Below are 23,004 nucleotides of genomic sequence, written 5' to 3' on the forward strand. Positions count from 1 at the left end.
TATAATGTCTAACTATTCCGATCAAAATGATGGATTCAAGTATATGTTAAATGTTATTGATACTTTCTCAAAATATGCTTGGTCAAGAGCTATCAAAAGAAAAAACGGCAAGGATGTTTCAAAAGCTGTCGAAGATATAGTAAAAGATGCCATAAGGATCAATCACAAACCTCCTAACCTACTTCATACAGATAAGGGTTTAGAGTTTAAAAATAAAGAATTTAACGATGTTTTGAGAAAATACAACATTAAGATTTATCATACTGAAAATGAAGAGAAATCAAGTATTGTAGAGAGATATAACAGAACTCAAAATGAGAGAATGAAAGTAATTTTTGAGATTAATAAAAACTTTAAATGGATCGATATTCTTCAAAAAATCGTAAACAATTATAACGATACAGTTCACAGCACAATAAAAATGAAACCGAAAGACGTAGATAAAGATGCAGAAAAGGAGTTATTAGAGACCGTTTTCAAGTATATTCCACCAGAAATTCACACAAAAACTAAATTTAAAGTCAATGATCATGTAAGAATTGTTAGTAAAAAACAAACATTTTCAAACAAATATAAGAACAATTGGTCAAGAGAAATCTTTGTGATTTATCAAATTAATAACACAGATCCTGTAACTGATAGTATAAAAGATTTAAATAATGAAGAAATAACCGGAAAGTTTTATGAATATGAATTGAGAAAGTCAAAGCTTTAATTTTTTCTATAGAAATGGAGGCTGAAAAGAAATGTATAAAGTGTCAAGAATTTAAAGATTTGACGACGTTTTCTCAAGATAAGACTAGAAAAGATGGATTATACTATTATTGTAAGGATTGTCGTAGTAAATATAACAGAGAATTATACGATAAAATAGAAAAATTAACGTTAGAAGAGAAAAAATGTTGCGTTTGCAAAAAATTAAGGATATTTCCAAATTTTACGATTGGCATTATAGTAAAAATAAAAAACATGCACATTGTAAAGATTGTGCTAAAAGAATTATTCAAAAAAGTCAAAAGAAACCGACTTTTTGCGAGTGTGGACGAATCATTCAATGGTTACCTCATCTTCAAAAACATTTACAGACAAAATATCATAATTCGAGAGTTTAACATTTTCATCGTGTAATTTAGATATTCTATAAATCAGTCGAGATTCTGCCATATTTGTAGTAAAATGATTTCCGTTGTATAAAATATTCAAAGATTCTTTCATTTGGTTATACAGATTGATAGAATTTGGTTCGTCATCAATGAACAAAATCTCTAATTCAGGATAATTTATTTTTAGATGTTTTAATCGGTTTGGTATTTCTCGTTTCTGAGCTCTGATAACGTAATAAGGCCATTCCCACATGTGATTCTTCTTAATTAACACAAAAACATGGTATTTTTTCTTATCAAAATCTTTACAAACAAGGTCTGGTTTCATTAAGTCAATTTTTACACTTTGTTTTGCGAATATTTCCGTTTTGATTTCATCTTTAATTTGCAAGTGTTTAACTTCGTCCTCTAAATATTTAATCTTGTTTTCAAGTTTGTACTCACCAAATTTACGAATACTTGGCAAAACTTCTTCTAAAACCCAATCTTGAAACATTTCTGCTATCTTCGTTTTTGATTTCAGTATTAAAGAATATATGCCCGGTTCATTAATGAAAATAGTGTTTTTTTGAAAGTTTGAAGGTAAGAACGATTCGTTCCCCCCTTCTGAATCTATGTTATCGTAGTTTTTTTTATATTTGTCTTTAACGTGATCTCTAATCGCTTTCATCGTATTTTTAAATTCCAATATTTCTGCAATATCTTTTGCTTTAAACCAAAATTCATTATTTTCGTCAACAAATGTTAAAATTTCTTTATTATTGAATTTGAGTAGATTCACAACTGACTCCATTTAGATAGAAAAGAAATTTAACTAGTAATTTTTATTTCGAGAATAAAGGCCAGATTCATTAACGAAAATAGTGTCAGGATGAAGATTTTTAAAGGGTCTATGGCATAGACTCTTGTAATTTATATATTTAAAGGCTATTTTCTCGTCATTATCAATATTATTTATGATAGCTTGTCTAGTATTTTCATATTGTAAAATTTCTGCAACATCTTTAGCCTTAAACCAGATCACATTGTTTTCGTCTACAATCGTTAAGATATTCGTTTTATCGAATGTAAGTTGATTATTTCTTAGATCTATGACTGACTCCATTTAGATAGAAAAAAATTTAACAAGCAATTATTATTTTGAGTTTAAAGGTCGAAAATAGTGTCTGGATGTAATTTTTGTAAGAGTCGCGATTCGATACCCTTGAAAATGTATATCTTCTAGTCTTTTCTTGAAAGTTTAAAGGTAAGCTATTCAATAGCTCCCCATGATTCATGTCCGTTGCTTCAACAATCTTAAATATATTGTTGTTTTACTCTCATTATTTAATAAATTTCCTTCAGAGTCTTGTATAGTTAGAACGATTTCTTGAATTCTTTTAATATTTTTTCTAATTGGAATATAATCAATTTCATTCGGTTTTTCACTGATTTTTGATCCATAAGCAACATTTGGAAAGAAAGTGTACAAAATTTCCGATTCTTTGTGAAGATGTTCGGTATGATTTTCAAAACTAGGTTCAACGAGATTACAATGTACTTCAATTACATCAAACGGTCTAAATTTTGGCGTTTTATTTCCTAAATATACCTGATTTGGCTCAATAGTTTCTTGAACAAACCCTAATAAATCTACTATAATTGCTGAAAACATTATTCTTACTGGTGATTTTATTTGAATTTTATTAGAGAGATAATTTTTTTGCATTTCAAACTTGTTTTCGTCAAAGTTTAAAGATTTATCTGATTGTTTGAATGTTTTCAGATAATTTTTAAGGGAATTTTTTATTTGATCGAAGGTATAATATCCTTTGTTTAAACCATAATATTTTGTTATGTTCTTCTCACTAAATCCTATACAATAAGGAGAACTTTCACTAATATTTATTACAAAATTGTCAGAATAAAAACCGCTTAAACCGATAAAATAATTTGATTCTTCCTCTAAATGAATAGGATGTTCCAAGTTTAAAAATAATTTAGAGCTTTCTGAAGTCAACTTGAACAGCTTCATTTTCGCAAGCGTTGCTTCAAGATGAAAATCTTCTATTTAAATGGAGAAATTTTTAAAGCAAAAAGATCAGATAAAACTTCAAACTTTTGAAGAAAAAAAGAAAGATCAACCAATCAGATTGTTAATTGTTGGTTCAAGTGGATGTGGAAAAACAACTTTATTATTGAATTTTATCTACAATAGGTTGATTCCTTATTCCAATTTGTATGTTTTTAGTAAATCTTTAGAACAAGACGCCTATAAAAAATTACAAGAAAGATTTGAAAATATTGAGAAAAACTTAAACAAAAAAATATCACATTTTTATAATGCTTCTGAGGACATAGTTCCGTTAAGCAAATGTAAACCCAATTCGTTAATCGTTTTTGATGATTGTATTTTGGAAAATCAAGACGTTATTAAGGAATATTTCGTAATGTCTCGTCACAAAAACATATCTTGTATCTATCTTTCCCAATGCTTTTCAAAGGTTGATAAACAAGTTATTAGAAATAATTTGAATATGTTGTGTGTTTTTAAGCAAGATGATCCCTATTCGAGAAAGATTTATAACAATTATGTTGGTTCTGATATGAGTTTTAACCACTTTATTGAGTTGTGTGATAAAATTTGGAAGGAAGACTACGGATTTTTAACAATTAATCTAACTTTGAAGCCTAAAAATGGTAAATATTTGAATAAATTTTCTGATATAAATGCTGCTTAGTGGTCTGACAAATTTACTCGATAAAATATTTGTTACAATTATTTTTACATTATCTTTACTTTTTATTTACATTATGAAAGCAACTGAAAAACGGTAAATCTGTTCACGTTTTCACGCTTCGTGTTCACGTTTTACGTTCCACGTTCACGTTTTCACGCTTCGTGTTCACGTTTTACGTTCCGAGTTCACGTTCTCGTTCTCGTTCTCGTTCACGTTCACGTTTCAAAATTTTCCTAAATAAATGGCGAACGTAACTTCAGAAGAAGCAAAAAAACTTGATCAAATAGAAAAGAAATTAATCAAAGAATTTAAAGAACAGATTCGAATGGATGAAAAAGAACAAGAATTTATTCAAAAAATTAATCAACCTGTAACTTCTGCAATTAAAAATGTTGAAGGTAAAATTGAAAACGTTTTAAGTGATAATCAAAATTTGATGAATTTAGTTCCAGTTGTACGACAATTTGCTGATATTTCAATTCCAGAATCTGAAGTAGAAGAGTTTGAATTGCCAAAATTACCATCTTCAACACCTCGAATCATTGAAGAATCTACAATAGTTGAACCAATAAGTCCTAGAACAATGGATATAATAGTTGGTCCAATTGGTAGAAAATTCATTCCTAGAATAAAAGATGATAAATTTGGTTTGTATTGGGATAAAAAAAAGAAAAGTTTTATGATTGGAAATTTGCCAGTGAATTTTGAACATAATGATATCATTATTAATGAAAAAACATATGAAGGAACTCAAGGTTTATGGAGATTATTAACAGACCATAACGCTCCAAAAGATAATTTATATTCTGAAGAAGATTTGAAAAAGTATACAGAAATTTTATGGGAATCTGACTCAATTTACAAAAATAATGATCCATCTACTAAGAAGCCTAAGTCAAGTAAAGGTAAAAAATATCTCAATTTGATTAAACCAATTTGGGAAAAACGAATCGAAGGATCAGGTGTAAGAAAATACAGTGATAATAAGATTGAGTACAGATATATCAACGATTTGACAAAACTCGATGGAATTATTAATTATATTTATGCTCAAGAAAAGGCTGGAAACAACAATTTTTTGAACGAAAAGAAAGCAATTAAAGATTTTATTTCGAACAAACTTGACGAAATGATTGAAAAACCTGATGGAATTAAATATTTAAAACGAATTTTGCCGGCAATAAGTTCATCTATGATTGAGGGTAGCGGACTTTTGAATGATTTTATCAACAATTTACCTTTTGGATTACACGTACCAACTTATCAGTATCTGGGGCCTGGCACAAAACCCGAAAAAAGACTAAAAAGAGGAGATCCTGGTGTGAATAAATTAGATCAAGCTGCAATGGAACACGATATTTTTTATGCAAAACATAGAGACACAAATTCCAGACATATAGCAGATAAAGTTTTGCAAGATAAGGCAATGGATAGATTTTTATCAAAAGATGCTAGTTTAGGTGAAAGATTTGTTGCGCTTCCAACAGCTGGAGCAATGTTTTTGAAGAGAAAACTAGGAATGGGAATCGAAGAGAACTTGAAATTTTAACTATATAAATGGAGGTGAACGTAAATTTCAGCAAAAATCAGAAAGAAAAAATAAAATCCGCTTTTAAGAAAAAAATACCCGTTAGTATTCAATTTAAAATAGATCAACTAAAAAATGGCGAAGATAAGATATTTTTAACAAATATACAATACAATAAACTCGAAAAACATAAGAAAAACAATAAAGGAACCAGAATAGAATTTTCTTATAATCAGTTGAAAGAACTTAAAAATGGTGGACTTTTGAAAGATTTATTAGATTTTGGAGAAAATATTCCAGTTGTTAAAAATGTTGTTCCTTATGTTCGTAAAGCTGCTCCAATCGTTAAAAAGGATGTGATTCCTATTGTTCGAAACATTTTAAATTGGTTAGATAAAGAGTTGGAAGATGTTACAGGATCTGGATTAGATGAAAAAACTTTGAATTACGTGAAATCAAACATTGAAAAAAAAATTTAAACCTTTAACATTCGGGGAATTGGAAGAAATCTGCAAAAATATTAAACATTTTAGAGGAATCTTCATGAGAGATACATTACCTGAAAAAGTTAAGAAATTTGAATGTGGAATTGTGAATTTAGACTCGATTATGGGAAGTGGAACGCATTGGGTTTGTTATTATAAGAATGATAAGAATGCCTGTTATTTTGATTCGTATGGAAGAATTGAGGACAAACCGCCGATAGAATTGATTAAATATTTGAAAAAATCAAGCGTCTACTACAATGATTCTCAGATTCAAGACTATAAAGATCCCCCAATTTGTGGTCATTTATGTGTTTTTGTTTTGAATGAACTGAGTACTGGTAAAGATTTTAAAGAAGTTGTTAACAAATTATTACTTAATAAATATGGATTCACAAAATATTTTTGACGTATTTGGAACACAAATTATTCAAAATGTAGATAATAGTTTGAATTTTGATAGTTTGAGAAATGAGTTTGATAACAAGTTAGAAAATTTATTACAAAACCTTCCAGATTCAGATATGTTTGCTGTCGAGATTGAAGATTTTAAAGCAGAATATGATAGCAAACTTGCAAATTTCATGAGTTCAAATGAAGTTGCTGATAAAATAAAAACATTGAAAAAAGAATTTGAAGATGGTGCAAAAAAAATATTTACCAATTTAATGTCTCATATCGAAAAAGCTGATAAAATTACTGAAGCGATCAAAGTTGAAAAGAATTATGTTAGTTTGGCTAATAAAAAAAGAATTGTCGGTGTTCGACCTGGTATTGACAAACATGATGTTGTTGTTAAAGAACAAATTTTAAAACATCTAAAATTATCAGAAAACATCGATATTGTTGATTTACATGATCCGAATGTTAAAAATGCCTTAGATTTTAAAGGAAAAAGAATTAGCAGTGTTAGTAAAGGAATTAATCCATTTGATGTTGTTGTAATGATTCAATTAGAAGATCCTATTAAAATGTTTAATGAACTAAAACAAAATTATGAGAATCATAAACAGCATGTTAAAGATTTTACAACAGAAGTCTATGAAAAACTTGATGAAAGAAGTAAAAGATCAGTAGACGTGTTGGTGAAATTAATGAAAAACTTACTAAATTTAAAGAGTCTTTTGATAAGTTTAGTTTAGATGCTACGAAAACTTTTGAGAATATTGGTCATAAATTTGTTGAATACAATGATTCTTATGCTGTCAAATTTCAAAAATTAGAAGAAAACTTTAATAAATTTAAAGAAGATGTTGTTATAAGTTTTAGAGCCATCGACATCAGATTTAATGGATTAGGTGGTTACGATGACTCAATTTAAATTTTTCTTTTATAAATGGCTCTCATATATTGTGTGAGATGTAAAGAGAAAACTGCAACAAATGATATAAAATATTATGCAAACATCAATGGACTTAAAAGAGTTTCTGGAAAATGTGCTGAATGTAACGCTAAAAAGAGCCAATTTATAAAAACTTGAAATTTTTTCTTAATAAATAGAGATGGCGGGACATTACAGTGCTTTCGATCTTTTTATAATGCAACACGAAAGAGATTTGAAAAAAGAACATTGGGATGATATTTCTCAAAAATATTAATTATCTGAAGATATGATGAGATTATACGTAAACAAATTGAATTGGTATAACATTGCTAAATATCAAAATCTGTCCCCAGAGTTCATTCAAGAAAATATAAATTATCAATTAAAAGATCATATGTCTGTTCTTTGTCTCTATCAACACTTGAGTATAAAGTTTTTGGATGAAAATAAAGATACAGTTGATTGGAACAATATTATAGATAGCGGTTACTATCCTGTGCAAATTTTATTGAAATATGTGACCGAGATCGCAAAATTTAAGGAAGAGAATCCTGAATATGACGAAGTAGATCATTAAAAAATGACTCTAATTTATATCTTTTCTTATAAAAACGTACATTAGATCGATGAAAAAATGATATCTTTCTTATACATGATGTTTAAAATTTCTAAATTTTCTCTTATTAAATGGCGGACTACAGAAAATATGCTAGTGATATTGAAAGGGCGGAGTTTAAAAATTTCTATCCGATTAGTAAACAACATTTGAATGAACCGAATAAAAGAACTGAGTTTAATATTGATTTTGGAGATAACTTTTGCTCGTCTAACTTCCAGTTTTATATTTCTGGAACTTTAACAAAACAAGATGGTCAAGCATATCTTGGAACTGATAATGTTAGATTAATCGATAATTTTATACCGTTTTTATTTTCTAAGATTGAAGTAAGAAAACACAATAAATTGATAGAAGAAGTCGAAAACTGTGGCCAATTAAGCACAATTAAAGGAACTATTTCGTATTCAAAAAGTGATGTTATTTATCAAACTTCTAATGGCTTTGAATCAGATTTTAAATTTGGTGTTTTTGAAGCAGCTGGAAATTTATCTCATTTTGGATTAGGATTTTTTGAAAATGTTACTATTCCGATCTATAAAGGAGGATTTTATCTAAGTTTTATAAGAGCAGAAGACGATGATGTGATTCTGAAGACTGCAACTGGAAATGTTATGCCTGTTGATGGAAAAATAACAATTACAGATTTTTTTATTAGAGTTCCAATGATTGATTATAAAACCACGAGTAAAATTAGGTTGATTGATGAAATTACAAAAAGTCAAAACATTATGTTTAATTTTCTAGATTGGCAATGTATTGAACAAAAAGGTATTTCCGGAACAACTTATTCGTTCGATATTACAAACATTTATAGAAATATCTTCAATCCCAAGTTCGTTATCATTGGTTTTCAAACAGGTAGACAGAATAATCAAGAAAAAAATCCTTCAAAGTTTGATAGTTTGGATGTAAAAAATATCAGAGTAAAATTGAACGGTTCTTATTATCCAGATGAATTACAAAATTTAAACATTTCAGGAGGTCTTTTCAGAATCATGTATCAGATGTATCAAGATTTTAAGAAAGTTTACTGTAATAATAAGGAAATGTATTACAATCCTAAAGAATTTTTAGCGAATAGACCTATTTATGTCATTGATACAACAAAGAGTTTGACAAATATTTCTGGTTCAAAGAACGATATAATTATCAATATGGATTTTCAAAAAGCTGTTACAAACGCGATTTGTTATGTGGTTGTGGTTTCTGAGAAATTTTTAGCCTATGATGTGATTAAGAACGATATTAGAGAAATTCAGTAATTGATGATGTTCATATTATTTTCTTTCATTCCCTCTAATACTTCAAAAATATACTCTTTCGTTGATGAAAAATCTCGATTTCTTCCGGAATAATCTTTATAATCATACACATAATATCCTAAATAGTTGTACAATAGAATGAAATTATTTCTATTTATCTCTGTTGTAGAAATGTAAACACAAACATTTGCGCTGAAAAATTCATATCTCGGCAGAGTTAGTTCCATAATCTCCATTTATTCTTTTTGTAAAAATGGAAGAGTATAATGCCAACTGTTACAAGTGTTATAATAGAGGAGAAATTATTGATAAAAAATATTTAGTTTGTAGAGATTGTAATTTAATTTTGTACGAAAGACCTAAACCTAAGAAATTTCGAAATAAACTAACACATTTGAATAATCTGCTTACAAAATTACAATACGGAGGTGAAAAACAAACAAAATTTGTTACAGAGTTTAGGAAAATAAATAAAAACTTTTACTTATCTCTCATAACCCTTGAAAAAATTATTTTCCTTTTCAAAGAATACATTAGGTTTGTAGGTATCGATACACACGTTTATTATGATAAGATTTTACCTATAATCTTTCACTATTTGGACATTGAATTTGATTACGATTTTAAGCCTGAAATCTTTGATGATTTTATAGTACATTTGGAGAAATTAAATGAAGAACCTCGTCAAAAGAATGTGGTTTTACTCACATTCTCCCCGACTTCTCGAGTGATTGTTAGCAAATTTCATTTTTTCCGTTTATAGATTTTTCATTAAGATTTCTGGATTTTTTCATTAAAACAGCTTAAGAAATTAGAAGCCTACAATGAACAGTAAAACAGCTATAGATTCGGTTATTTAACATTCGTGATTTCGTGTTTGATTTCTCAGATTTGTTTATGGTTCAATGGACAGTATTTTACATTGATTTTCTGACTGTCCCAAAATTGTGCTAGGACCGCCATATTCATATCTACTTATATTAAAATATTGCATAATGAATGAAAAATTACGCGTTTCTGAGAAATATAGGTCTTATATGTGTTGAAGAAAATGATTTTCCTCAATGGTACTTGAGTAAGAATTAGAAGTTCAGTTACAATTTAGCGGAAAATTTTACAATTTGCCGAAATATCTAACAAAAGACTAAAAGCATAATGGTATTTTTTATTATTTGTAAGAGGCACAAAAGATATTTTCAGTACACTTATAACTTATTCTAGTACCTGTGATAGTACTTGTTCTTCAATCATGGTAAGAAGAGGTTTGGAGTTAATTGTCCTCTTTGTAAAGGAGGAGTAGGAATAGAAATTTATATGAAGGGTAATTCTTAAATAAAAAATGTTTCTTATTCAATACTGGGTTAATTTGGAACAAACATAATTAATAAAAATGTGTCAAAAATGTGTGTTGGGATGAATTTAAGGGAAAACACGCGATAATCTGGTTATTCTCGCGCCCCGAGAAATCGCAGTTTTTGACTATCGTGATAGATGTTTTGGACATTTTGAACTACGTTCTGAATCACCTGCACATATTGTTTAGTTGATATTTTTTCCATCTTCAGGGAATAGAGATAAAGATAAAAAGGAATGCAAGTTTCTACATTAGAAGGCTGCTCATGTTTACCACTCCTGTGAAGACGCGATCGCCCAGAATGCCTTAGCCTGATTAAATTAATATACAATTACGCTGTAGAATAATATTATGTGGAACGAAGGATTGAGACACTAGAAATAGTTCACCACAGGGGTTTTATTAAATATTAATTAATGCGTGCTAATATGTCTTTAACGGTAATAAATATCAGTATCTATGTAAGGAAACAATTATATAAATTCTTTATAGCTTTAATTATGTGCATAGAACAATTTATATATACCATTACAAATTATAAGAGAAAAAGGGCAAAGGGCCTTTGAAAAACCATTAATTAGCTACCCCTTGACATTATTATGTTATACAACCAGGTACCCACAAAAACCTTTTATAATTGTTTCCAGCTTATTGGTTATCCTTCTAGAATTATTACTTGACTCGGCTAATGTATTTAACTCTGTTCCAAATAATACTCTTCTAAATAGTCGTTTACGTTTTTAGTGTTCTGCCTATTTTATAAAATCCATTAATTCTATCTAACATTATAGTTTGCCATTGCGGACTAAATTACTTTCATCGTCCAATAAATAATAATATAGTAGATGTTACAATGGCAGTTTGAAAATGTTATACGTATAAACTAATGCAGTGCAACCAATATTAACCACGGCCAACTTTGACTGTAGTAGCTTCAAATATAGATAGTTTAATTCGTAAACTAAAGTCTATGTCAGTACACGGTATTTGTAATCTCTGGTGCTCTGGAAGTTATTGCCTCCAAGAGTTTCTGGCCGCTGGTATTTTATGTTCTATCTTGTGACACGTATTCACTTTGATTTTCAGGTCATTTCGCTTATTAGATTAAGGTCAAACTCAGTAAGTTCTCCATTTATGAACAGTACGACGATTTTTAGGTTTTGAAATTTTATACCACCAGGACCACAAAAGGAGAATACTGGAAGTACTAACTTCCTGGAACCAGTAGAGCTTAGTAACTACAAGAAAATAATTTAGTATATTTGTTATAGTTCTGTAAATACATTTACAAAAAGCTAATTCTACTAATAATGTGCATGTAACCAAAACAAAACAGGGATATTTCTCTTACAGTTTATTCATACAGTTTAGTACAATCGTTAGACATGCACATAAATGCAACTATACATAAACATGTAAAGGAACGAGCTATAATACTTGAATAGTTTTAATACAAGACCTCGGAAGTATGTGGGAAACCAAACCTGAAGTGGGGTAATAGCTTTAGGATTTTCTAGTTTCCGGGACCTTTTACTGGCTTAACGTACTTAGCACAAAACATTAGGTTTTCAACCCAACGCTCTGGTTCGCCTGAGAGCTATATAAGTGCGTATTTAGGCGACGTTTATGCGCAGTTTAGCTTTAACGGTTTGGCTGTTGTTTGTATCTGAGTATTACTTCTTATTCCACATAAATATTACAGGATAAGTTATGAGCTACAATGTTTATGGAAACTTTTTAAATATTCAACATTACAATTCACTATCCCTGTAGCTTCAATAATACCCATATGTTGCACCTATTGGCCAAAATCTAAATATGAAAGTAAAAATAAATTATGCGAGTTTATTATCGAAAGCAAAACTATTATTTTATTCCCTTTAATTGGAAGACTAAAAATCTAATCAGAAAAGCAAACACAAAGCTATTTTGTATTTAAAGTACTTTTATAGATTCTTTGTTCAGTGTAATCTTATTATAAATATCCAACCATAAAAAAGATTAAAGTTTCAATATTTAGGTTTGTACATTCAAATACAAATATTTAATATTTTTCCGTATTGGTAACGTAGTGGGAAAAGATTACACACACACACACACACACACACACACACACACACACACACACACACACACACACACACACACACACACACACACACACACCTTTTATATATATATATAAGTGTGTGTGAGGATTTATATCCTCACCGCGAAGTTAAATATAAATGGTTAATGGTTAACTACTTCGACTTGAACACTTCAAATATAAAAAAGAAACATATTAAATCGTAAGCTAATAAAATAATTTTGCGGGATCATGTAATATTGTTCTAAATTTAAAACTATTACTGATGTTTGTCAGAATATACTTTATTTGTACGAGCCGTATATAAGAATATATATATATATATATATATATATATATATATATATATATATATATATATAATAACAAAAGCATTGTAAAAATAAAATCGTACATCATAATTCAAAAGGATATTGAAGTGATGCTTAAAGAAAAAATCTATGCGCTCGAGAATTAAATTTGAGTTCCGCATTGAAAAGAGTTTATAAAATAATATTATCATATTGTCTGTAGGTAACCGGACGTTTCATATTACTAATCTTTGATAATTGACATAAATACATCTTTGTATTCGTTACGTGCCAGTAAATAGTATGTTAATTAGATGTTTTATAATTATATAATTAGTAAAACATTGTTAACTATTAAAGAAAATATAATATTTGCTATACGTATTTGGCCGTTGTATGATGATTGGAAATTTTTAAAAGCCTAACTTCACATCGCATATACTTAACTGGTCTATCTTCAGATTAGTGTATGCTGTACATTAATACGAATCCAATAATCAATTAATTTTTGGGACACAAAATATTCCACACTTTAATATTTATTTTCTAAGCTTATAAAAACTGTTCCATTTAATTTAGGAGACCACACTTTACCTGCAATAAATATAACTAAATCTTCATCCAGAGCAGTGTCTGTAAACTTATTGTGTTTTATATATTTATGCTGAAAACAATAAATACTCTGAGATTTTAAAATTGGTGCGCTATTATTAAGCTCTTCAGTGATCAAGATAATGTTTCGTTATCTTTATTAACTTTTTAATTATTGGAACAGTTGAGGTTGTCAAAAACCTTTTTTCCTCATCATTAATTTATAGCCGTAATAAATTCACTGGCGTAGGTTAAATTAAAAGAGCAATAAATTTACAGTGAAGAGATATCCTTTTCTGAGAGTAATAAATTTTGTCTCCACCACAGACGAACTTAAATATTAAATAAATTTAATGTCCCATCTATCTTAACAAAATTGTGTGTAGTTTTATTAAACGTCAATCTAACATATTTATAACATCCTACAACGGATTTTAACATATTTTCTATACTTTCCGGAAGCAATTTAAACGTTTATTCCCATAGAATCTGTTTAGTACTCCAGATAAATTTGAACCTCAAAGCCTATTTCAAATCATTCAAATCCTATGATAATTCTTTGTCAATGTACTAGAAGCATAACTAGCATATCTTGTATTAAGCATAAATAACGCAGGGACTGTTGAAATTCGTTGTAGTGCCATATAGTTTTAATCATGCATTAAATATACAAATAAATTATCTAGCTACCAAACAATAACAGGAAATAGGCTCATATTCCAATATTTACGGTTTTTATATCTTTGGTTGATGGCTTGTTATTCGAATGAAATTTTAATTTTTTACTTGTGTACTCCGAGCAGGTTATTTACTGTAGTTTTTAATTTTATTGTAACCTCTCACTAGCATAGACGTTTAAAACACTTTCTGATTGAAGACGTATTCAGTTGCTTTTACAAACAGTGTAGATAATTGTGTTGAGTAATTCGAAAAACTGTCATTCTCTTTGCTGTTTTTACTGGTTGCCTATTACATAAAAGAATCTAAGTTTTTATTAATATATGCCTTACTTGCGTACTAAATATTTACATCAAATTTCTTGTCCTATAATTGTGGGGGGAAAATGCTACAATTTACGTAAGGTCACTTATAACCTGCTTTTAAATAATTTTGATGTCATGTTCAGGGTTATTTAAAATATATCAATATGTTTTTCACTCTAAATGTTCAGTTTTTAGTCTATAAATTATCTTAAACAGAAGGGTGTAATTTTAATAAATTACCATAAAAAACCGTGAATCCGGTATTTTTTTATATCATTTGAAACTTCATAAATCGATTAAGAAAACTCGCCACTGACTTTATATAAAGTAGCTTGATACCACCTGCACATTTATTGCACTAATAAATTTTTTTCAATTAGTGTGTTCTTACTGGAAACATTGTAAATAAAAATTAAAAAGTAGGAAAGATTATTTTGTATATAGAAGTGCCCATCACTTTAGTCTTAGTCACAGATTTTGATAGATGTCCGCAAAGGGAATAATTTCGTCTGTAATCAAAACAAATTTTTTATCATTTATGAGGAAGATAATCTAAGGTACGATAAATAATTTTAAACTATATGTGAGATACAAATAGTTAAATTGTTCAACATCCAATGAATCACACGAAAATTTTGGTTTAGTGTTTCTGAAATATTTTTTATTTTTAAAAATCGCAGCCTTTTGTTAAGAGATCTGACGATAATGGGACTTTCTCAAAAACCATTCCTGTTTAGATAGATAAAGTATAGTATTATTTTAAGTTGCCTGTAACTAAATTTTTATTTTATGAGAGGACACTTTCGGTATAGACAGAATATGGATGTCCTCTTTAACGAGGCAAAGTAACAAGAAAAGGAGGTTGTAAAAAAAGATTTCTTCTAAAACCCCAGTGATAAGGAGCTTAATACGTAAGAGTCTTCAAGGAATCGCGGTCTTCCTGAAGAGCAGCTCCTTCCCGATTATGCAGGATGCTTTCAATTGACTGAAGCTTTTTCATTTGTTGTAATATTAAACACATAGAACTATTTAAGGAATCGGGTTTTGTAATTTTAAATGTTTTTGTTATATCTGAGTTATTATAATACGTAAAGGTTAGTAATCCTGTTGATAGAGAAGATATTAGAAGAGTAGTATTTATACATTTTTATAAAATTACTAAAGATTGTCAAAGGAATTCCTCATGAATTAAACGAGAGAAATCTAATCTCGGTCATTTAACATGATAGGGAAAAGTTATATAATATTTTTTTGTATATTCTTTAGTTATTTGCTTAAAACTACTACCAAGCAAAGTGTTTATGTTTTGATCCCACATAGAGGAAACACAAACGTCTCCAAAAGTAAAAATCGTTTACAAGCTGAGAGTAAAACGTTAAGTGTCCCTTAAGATGCTTTTGTTGGGGTACTTGCATTTTCAAGATTATAGATTATTCACACAAAATCATTCGTGTTCCTAGAAAATTTGCTTCTCTGCTGAATATACTTATAACGTTTACCTAATTACTTTGGGGCTTGCTCTACATTTACTTTAAAATAAATTATGTAAGAACATTTTTTAATACAAATGTGTTCTGGAGACACATAAAAATAATTAATTGTCTTTTCCAAAGAGAAACTAAATTTAACAATGTAAAAAGATAAACATATTTGCACTATGAGATATAGAATAACAATTGATGCTGTGCTTGCACATATTTAGCAAGGTTTTATTCCAACCTTTTTTATTTCTAATTTATGTTATTATAAACCTGTAATTTCACGTTTAAAACAATACAAATAAAGTAATTATGTCGGAAATTAGAGATTGTAATCAGAGTGAAACTGACCCATTTATAGAAACGTATATAAACGTAAAAAAGGAAATTTTAGAAATATTTATTACTCTATATTTTGAACTCTTTGTAATATATAGATTGTAAAAATATTAAAAAAATACAAATAAAATTATATGAAAATATAAAAAATTTTTATTTTAAGGAACTAATTGTTTCATAGATAAAAAAGAAGCATTTATAATTAGCAAACGTTATATTTTTCAATATATAAATGCTAACATCCTGTTACAATACCCGTACCTACTTTTGTCAGCCAGTTCTACGACTTTGTATGATAAATAATATTTAAATAGATTTCAAAATTTAAAATAACAAATAGTTTAGTATAAATACATATGTTTTTACAATTTTTAAATATAAAAAGCTGTATGAACAGGTATTGTGTGAAATAGAAAATAAAATAATACCTGAAACATTTACTATGAACACAAATACAAACTCTGTTAATACGAAGAAAAAGTATGCCGTAAACCGTTTCAGTGATGTTGAGTACGCATACTCGTCTTCTGATTATTGCATTTATCGAGTCTTCAGGTGATATAAACAACTGGGCGATGGTTGGACTGATAGATACGTGCAGACTACTAATTAACGAACTGGACATGGCAGACATTGTTCATTGCTTCCTAAAGTATTAAATGACATATAATAAACAGATTTAACTGGAAGCGCAGAGGAGATTACAGTTAATTCTCAAATTGCATAAGTCGATGAAACATTTTAAGTTTAATTATATTATTGGAACAGAAACAGAAGTTTGATAATTAGTTGACCGTATTAAATCTAAATTAGTTTGATTTGTTATAGTAATATAAGAAACCTCTAGCCCTGCAAACACCTTGATCAGTAAATATCCTTTCACCTTTTTAAATTTTATTAACATTTATTTTTATTTCAGAAACATTGGAGCTATCTAAAATTTTATATTAATTTACTGTTTGGATCGCCTTAAAACTTATTTTTCCATTGATATTGCACTCTAAATCCACCTCTTTAAATATTTTTATTTTACCAGATTTTTAAGTAACCATGGATAGAAAAAAAGCTTTTCCAAATTAGAAATTATAACTTATTAATAACTAAACTTAATTACTTTCAATTCTAGAACATTTTGAATGATATTACTATGTAATATCAATATCCACTAATAGAAGGTACATGGAGGTATTATAGTGTTATAAATCTTATAAACTCCCATGTTTTTATATTACCGAAATTATTTTGGGCCAAGTATGGAAGTTTAATGTGCAACTATTAACAAAACCGTGCGTATTTGCATTGGTTTCTATTTAAAAAATACTCTTGGACAAAATTTGAACTCTTATATGCTTTATGATTGGCACAGTAAAATGTTAATATAAAAAGTTTAATGATTAATATTCTTATATTTGTGTACTATTAGTGAGAAGTTAACGTAAACATTTGATATGTTAGAATAGTTGCTTGAATGTGCAGGTTACGTAGATGTAGAAAAACTAATAACAACAATTTCGAGTCCTAAAATATATGAATATGTATGTGAAGAATGAGGTAGGTTATTATTATTTTCTATTATAACCTCTGCTATATATTAGGGTTTCCTCTTTTTTATTACTGATTAACTTGAAATATTAATGTGATATAGCTACTCTATAACATTAATGCCATAACAATCGAAATATTTTTATTACAATAACAAATCGTTTAATTTAAGTCTTATTAATGTAAGGAAGAAGCATTGTCTTCGATCCTATGTCTTTGTTAGTAATGACCTTTCCAGGTAGAAGGAGTGGTGCCAATATGTCACCGCAGCTGCTCGGTTATAGGAGACCATTATGCTGATCCCACAATGTTGGATCCGGGTAAGCCTATTATCATTATCTTGCTTCTGTCACGTATACCGTAGGTTCCAGCGACCATAAGTAGATTTTTATATTGTCCTTACAAAGTTTTTCTTTTCTTTGAATCGTAATGAAATTGTTCTAATCGTGGACATACAAAATGTAATAACCTTTTGGAAAACAGTAAGTAATCTTGTCTTTTTTAATTAAAAACACTTTTATTTCAGTTGTATAAATAACTTCATACTAAAGCTTCCCTATAACAATTGTAGTAATTACAAAATGGTTATAAGAAAATAGATTGTTTATTTTAGAAACTAAATAATAAAAAGAATCTTTCATATTTGTGTTTATTTTTTGAGAAAAATTAAATTAACTCCTGCCTTACCTAAATCTTTTGGTAATTAAAATTATATATATATATATATATAAGTAGATATGAATTTGGCGGTTCTAGCTCACTTTTGGGACAGACAGAAATTCCATACAAAATACTGTTTAAAGGACAATAAACGAATCTGTAAAATCAAACAGTAAGGCGGTTCTAGCTCACTTTTGGGACAGTCAGAAAATCAACGTAAAATACTGTTTAAAGGACAATAAACTAATCTGTAACTCACGAATGAAAAATTAACCGAATCTATAGCTGTTTTACTGTTCATTGTAGGCTTCTAATTTCTAAGCTGTTTTAATGAAAAAATCCAGAAATCTTCGAAATCTTTATTCTACAAAGTTAATTGTAACACAGTCTTTATCTTTTATAGTCTTCTTTCCAGTAACAATCAAGTGTAATTTTTCATTTTTGTTCAATTCTTTAATCTTTTTTTCATCCAAAACAGTCAAAAATCTGTTCGGTAAGTGTACTTTATAATCTTCCAACTCGGCAATTATTGTAAACCCGAATTTATCTTTCATTTTCTCCAGATTCAAAATTTTGTATTTCTTATTTTCTTCTAATTCTATTAATCTCTTGTATTCTTTGAACTTTAAATCACCAACCTTATTCAACTCTTGTAACAGCGCCATTTACATAGAAAAAAATTAATACTTCTACACTTTTAAGGTGAAAAATCAAAACTATACTTCCAAAATACACAAAAAACCGGGGTTTTGACCCTAAAAACGTGTTTTTAGGGTCAAAACCACAGCTCTTAAGGTGCATATATACTAGAGTTTTTTTGAAAAATCCTGAAAATCTACTGAATTTCTCTAATTATTGCGAATTTTTAGCTTTAAAGTTGATAATGTGAACGATATTTCTCGAAAATTCTGTTGTAAATATATTAAAATCTTAATGAAAAATATTGGAAAAGTTAAAGAAAAAAATATTGAAAAAATAGTATTATAGAATTTAAATTACCCCCTACAAACCAATATAGTAATAAAAGTACTTTTATTACTATAACTATACTATTTTTTCAATAATTTTAAGTCTTAGTTTACAGATTTTTCTATAATAAATAGAAGAATCTACAGATGTTTTACTACAATTTGTGCTGATTTGTGTCAAAAATCACCACTTCTCAAAATTTTAGTTTACAAATTTTTGCTCTTTAAATATGGAGCGGAAAAAGATAGAGTGCCCATACTGCAAAAAAGATGTTTTTGAACATCATTTTACCCGACATTATAAGTCAAAGAATCATCTGAAAAATAAAGATATTTATGAAAAAGAATTAAATTATTTGAAGACTTGGGCTAAAGAGAATCAAATCGATGGTCACGACAAGATGTATAATATAGAAAAATTGCGTGAACTAAAGAAAAATTTCAAAGTTGAAAAGAAAAATCTCAATCTATTTAAAGATGAAAAAATTCAATCAATCGCTGAGAAATTGTCCATTGAAACAAACGATAAAACTAAGTCTGAAATGATCGAAGAAATTGACAAAACTCTTAATGAGAAACCCGAAAATATCATTGATGTAGAAGTTTTATCCTCAATACACGGTCTTTTCAAGCAATACATTTTAACAAACTTGAACGATAATTCCATGTCAATTTACAAATATCTTTCTATTTTGCGTCCAGAAATTAAAAGTTTAATCGAAAAATTTCAAGAAAATGTTAAAAATAGTAAAGGATATCTCTCTTTGGAATGCGAATACGAAAGAACTTTAGTGAACGGTGAAACACAAACTTGCCCAATGTATTTTACTATAAAAGCAGACGAGATCTTTGACATAAACGACTTTATTACTAAGCAATTTAATAAATTAACACATCGAGAACAGACAAATCATCCAAATCGAGGTTCTGGATGGACATTAAAACGCTGTAAACAACTGATTTTGAGCCTTAATAAACACGAATTTATGAACGCAGGATCATATATCGATTTACCAAAGAAAATCAAAGATAAGAAAGCTTGTATAAATATCAAAAATAAAGATGATTTCTGTTTTGTTTATTCTATCCGATGCGCTATTGAAAAACCCGAAAAGAATGCTGACAGAGCAAAGCAATACGAGAAATTTGTAAATGACGAGATATTTTCAGGTTTCGAGTATCCAATGTCCTTAAAAGATATACAATTATTTGAAAAACGAAGTCACAATTCCAAGTACAAATATCCAAAAATGTCTATAAATATCTACAGTTATGATGAGAAACTCAATATTGTTCCATTACAAATTTCTGAAAAATACGACGCTGAGTTAAACATTGACTTATTGTATGTTAAACAAGAAGACAAATCTCATTATGTTTTGATAACAGATTTAAATAAGCTCGTTTTCTCTCAGTTATCTAAGCATGAACACAAAAAATTTCTATGCAGAAGATGTTTAAGCCATTTCTACAAATCTGGAGATTTAACAGACCATTTAGAAATTTGTAAAAATCACGAAGTTTGTAAGCCAATTATGCCGTTTCCAGGTCAAACAACAACATTTATTAATTATCAAAAGAAATTTTCTCATCCTTACGTTATTTATATGGATTTTGAAAGCATATTAGAGAAGATTCCCACATGCAAAAACAATCCGCAAAAATCGATCACAACCAAGATTCAGAAGCACATTCCATATGGTTTTACTCTATACTTAGTGTCTAATGTGACCAATCGTATGTACAAGCCGATATGTTATCGAGCCAAAAATGAAGAAGATTTGCCAAATGTTCCTGCAAAATTGTTTGAAGAACTTAATAAATTATCGAAATACATAGCTAAAAAGTATAATTCTAAGAATAAAATACCTATGAAATTGACCGAAGAAGAAGAAATTGCATATCAAAATTCAAATCTTTGCCATATTTGTGAATGTGAGGGTTTTGATAATCAAACAAGAAAAAAAGTACGAGATCATTGTCATTTAACAGGTAAATTTAGAGGTTCTGCTCATTTATCTTGTAACTTGAATCTCAAATTTCCTCAAAATATTCCCGTTTTCTGCCACAATATGTCATGTTACGACACTCATTTGTACATAAAAGAATTGGCTAAACAATATGGAAACGTTGATTTGATCGCAAACACCGATGAAAAATACATAAATTATTCTGTAAATTCTGGATATGGATATGAGTTTGAAGATGATAAACCAAGAAAGTTCATCAAGTTTTCTTTCGTAGACACGTTCAGATTTATGGCATCGTCTATAGAAAAGTTAGCTAAAAACCTCAAAAAAGATGATTTCAAACATACAAATCATTTTATACAAGACGGTCTGAACGCAATTCTAGATAGACAACCAAATGATGAAGAAGAAATCTTTAAAATTCTATCTGGAAAAGGCATATTTCCTTACGAATTTATCGACAGTATTGAAAAACTTGATTACACAGAAGAATTGAGAATTCAAGATTTCTATTCACTTTTGACAGATGAGAGCATATCTGAGAAAGATTTTCAACATTATTTAGCTGTTTGGAATAAATTAAAAGAGAAAAATCTAGGAAATTACTCTGATCTCTATAACATTCAAGATGTTCTATTGCTCGCTGATATCTTTGAAAATTTTAGGAATATTTGTTTGAATTGCTATAAACTTGATCCAGCACACTATCTAACAGCTCCCAGTCTTGCATGGGATGCTATGTTAAAATTAACGAATATAGAATTACAATTAATTAGTGATTATAATATGTATTTGATGATCGAAAAAGGTATTCGCGGAGGCATTTCTCAATGTATTAAACGATATGTGAAAGCAAATAACAAATATTTAAAAGATTTTGATAAGACAAAGCCTGAAAACTATTTGTTGTACGTCGATGCTAATAACCTTTATGGGTATGGCCTAATGCAAAATTTACCATATAACGAAATCAAGTGGATGGATCCTAAAACGTATACAACAGCAGATTGGAAAGAAACAATTTTGGAACTCACTGGCGACGAAGATTATGGCTATATTCTCGAAGTCGATCTAGAATATCCGAAGAATTTACATGAAAATCATAAAGATTTGCCTCTTGCTCCAGAACATTATAACAACAAACTTTGCACAACTCTACTGGATAAAACTGAATATGTTGTTCATTCTAGAAATTTGAAATTCTATCTGGAACAAGGTATGATTTTGAAACATGTGAATAGAGTTATTGCATTCGATCAGAAGCCTTTTATGAAAGATTACATTGATTTTAACACAAACATGAGAACCAAAGCTACAAGTGACTTTGAAAAGGACTTTTATATAAGCTGATGAACAACTCAGTTTTTGGAAAATCTATGGAAAATGTGAGAAACAGATGTGATATTAGACTAGGAAACGAAGAATTTTCAATGAAACAGGCCAAGAAAACGAACTTCAAATGCTTTAACATCTTTGACGACAACTGTATAGCGAGTCACATGTACAAACAAAAGGTTAAATTTAACAAACCGATTTACATAGGATTTTCAGTTCTCGACCTCTCAAAATTGCTAATGTACGAGTTTTATTACAACAAATTAAAGAAGTTTGATCCAGATTTGAATCTGTGTTACATGGATACAGACAGTTATTTTCTAGAATTGAAACGAGATCCTTTTAAAATTATTAAAGAAAATAT

The sequence above is a fragment of the Homalodisca vitripennis genome, chromosome 6 (assembly GCF_021130785.1).
Source record: "Homalodisca vitripennis isolate AUS2020 chromosome 6, UT_GWSS_2.1, whole genome shotgun sequence".
In the NCBI taxonomy this organism is placed as follows: domain Eukaryota; kingdom Metazoa; phylum Arthropoda; class Insecta; order Hemiptera; family Cicadellidae; genus Homalodisca; species Homalodisca vitripennis.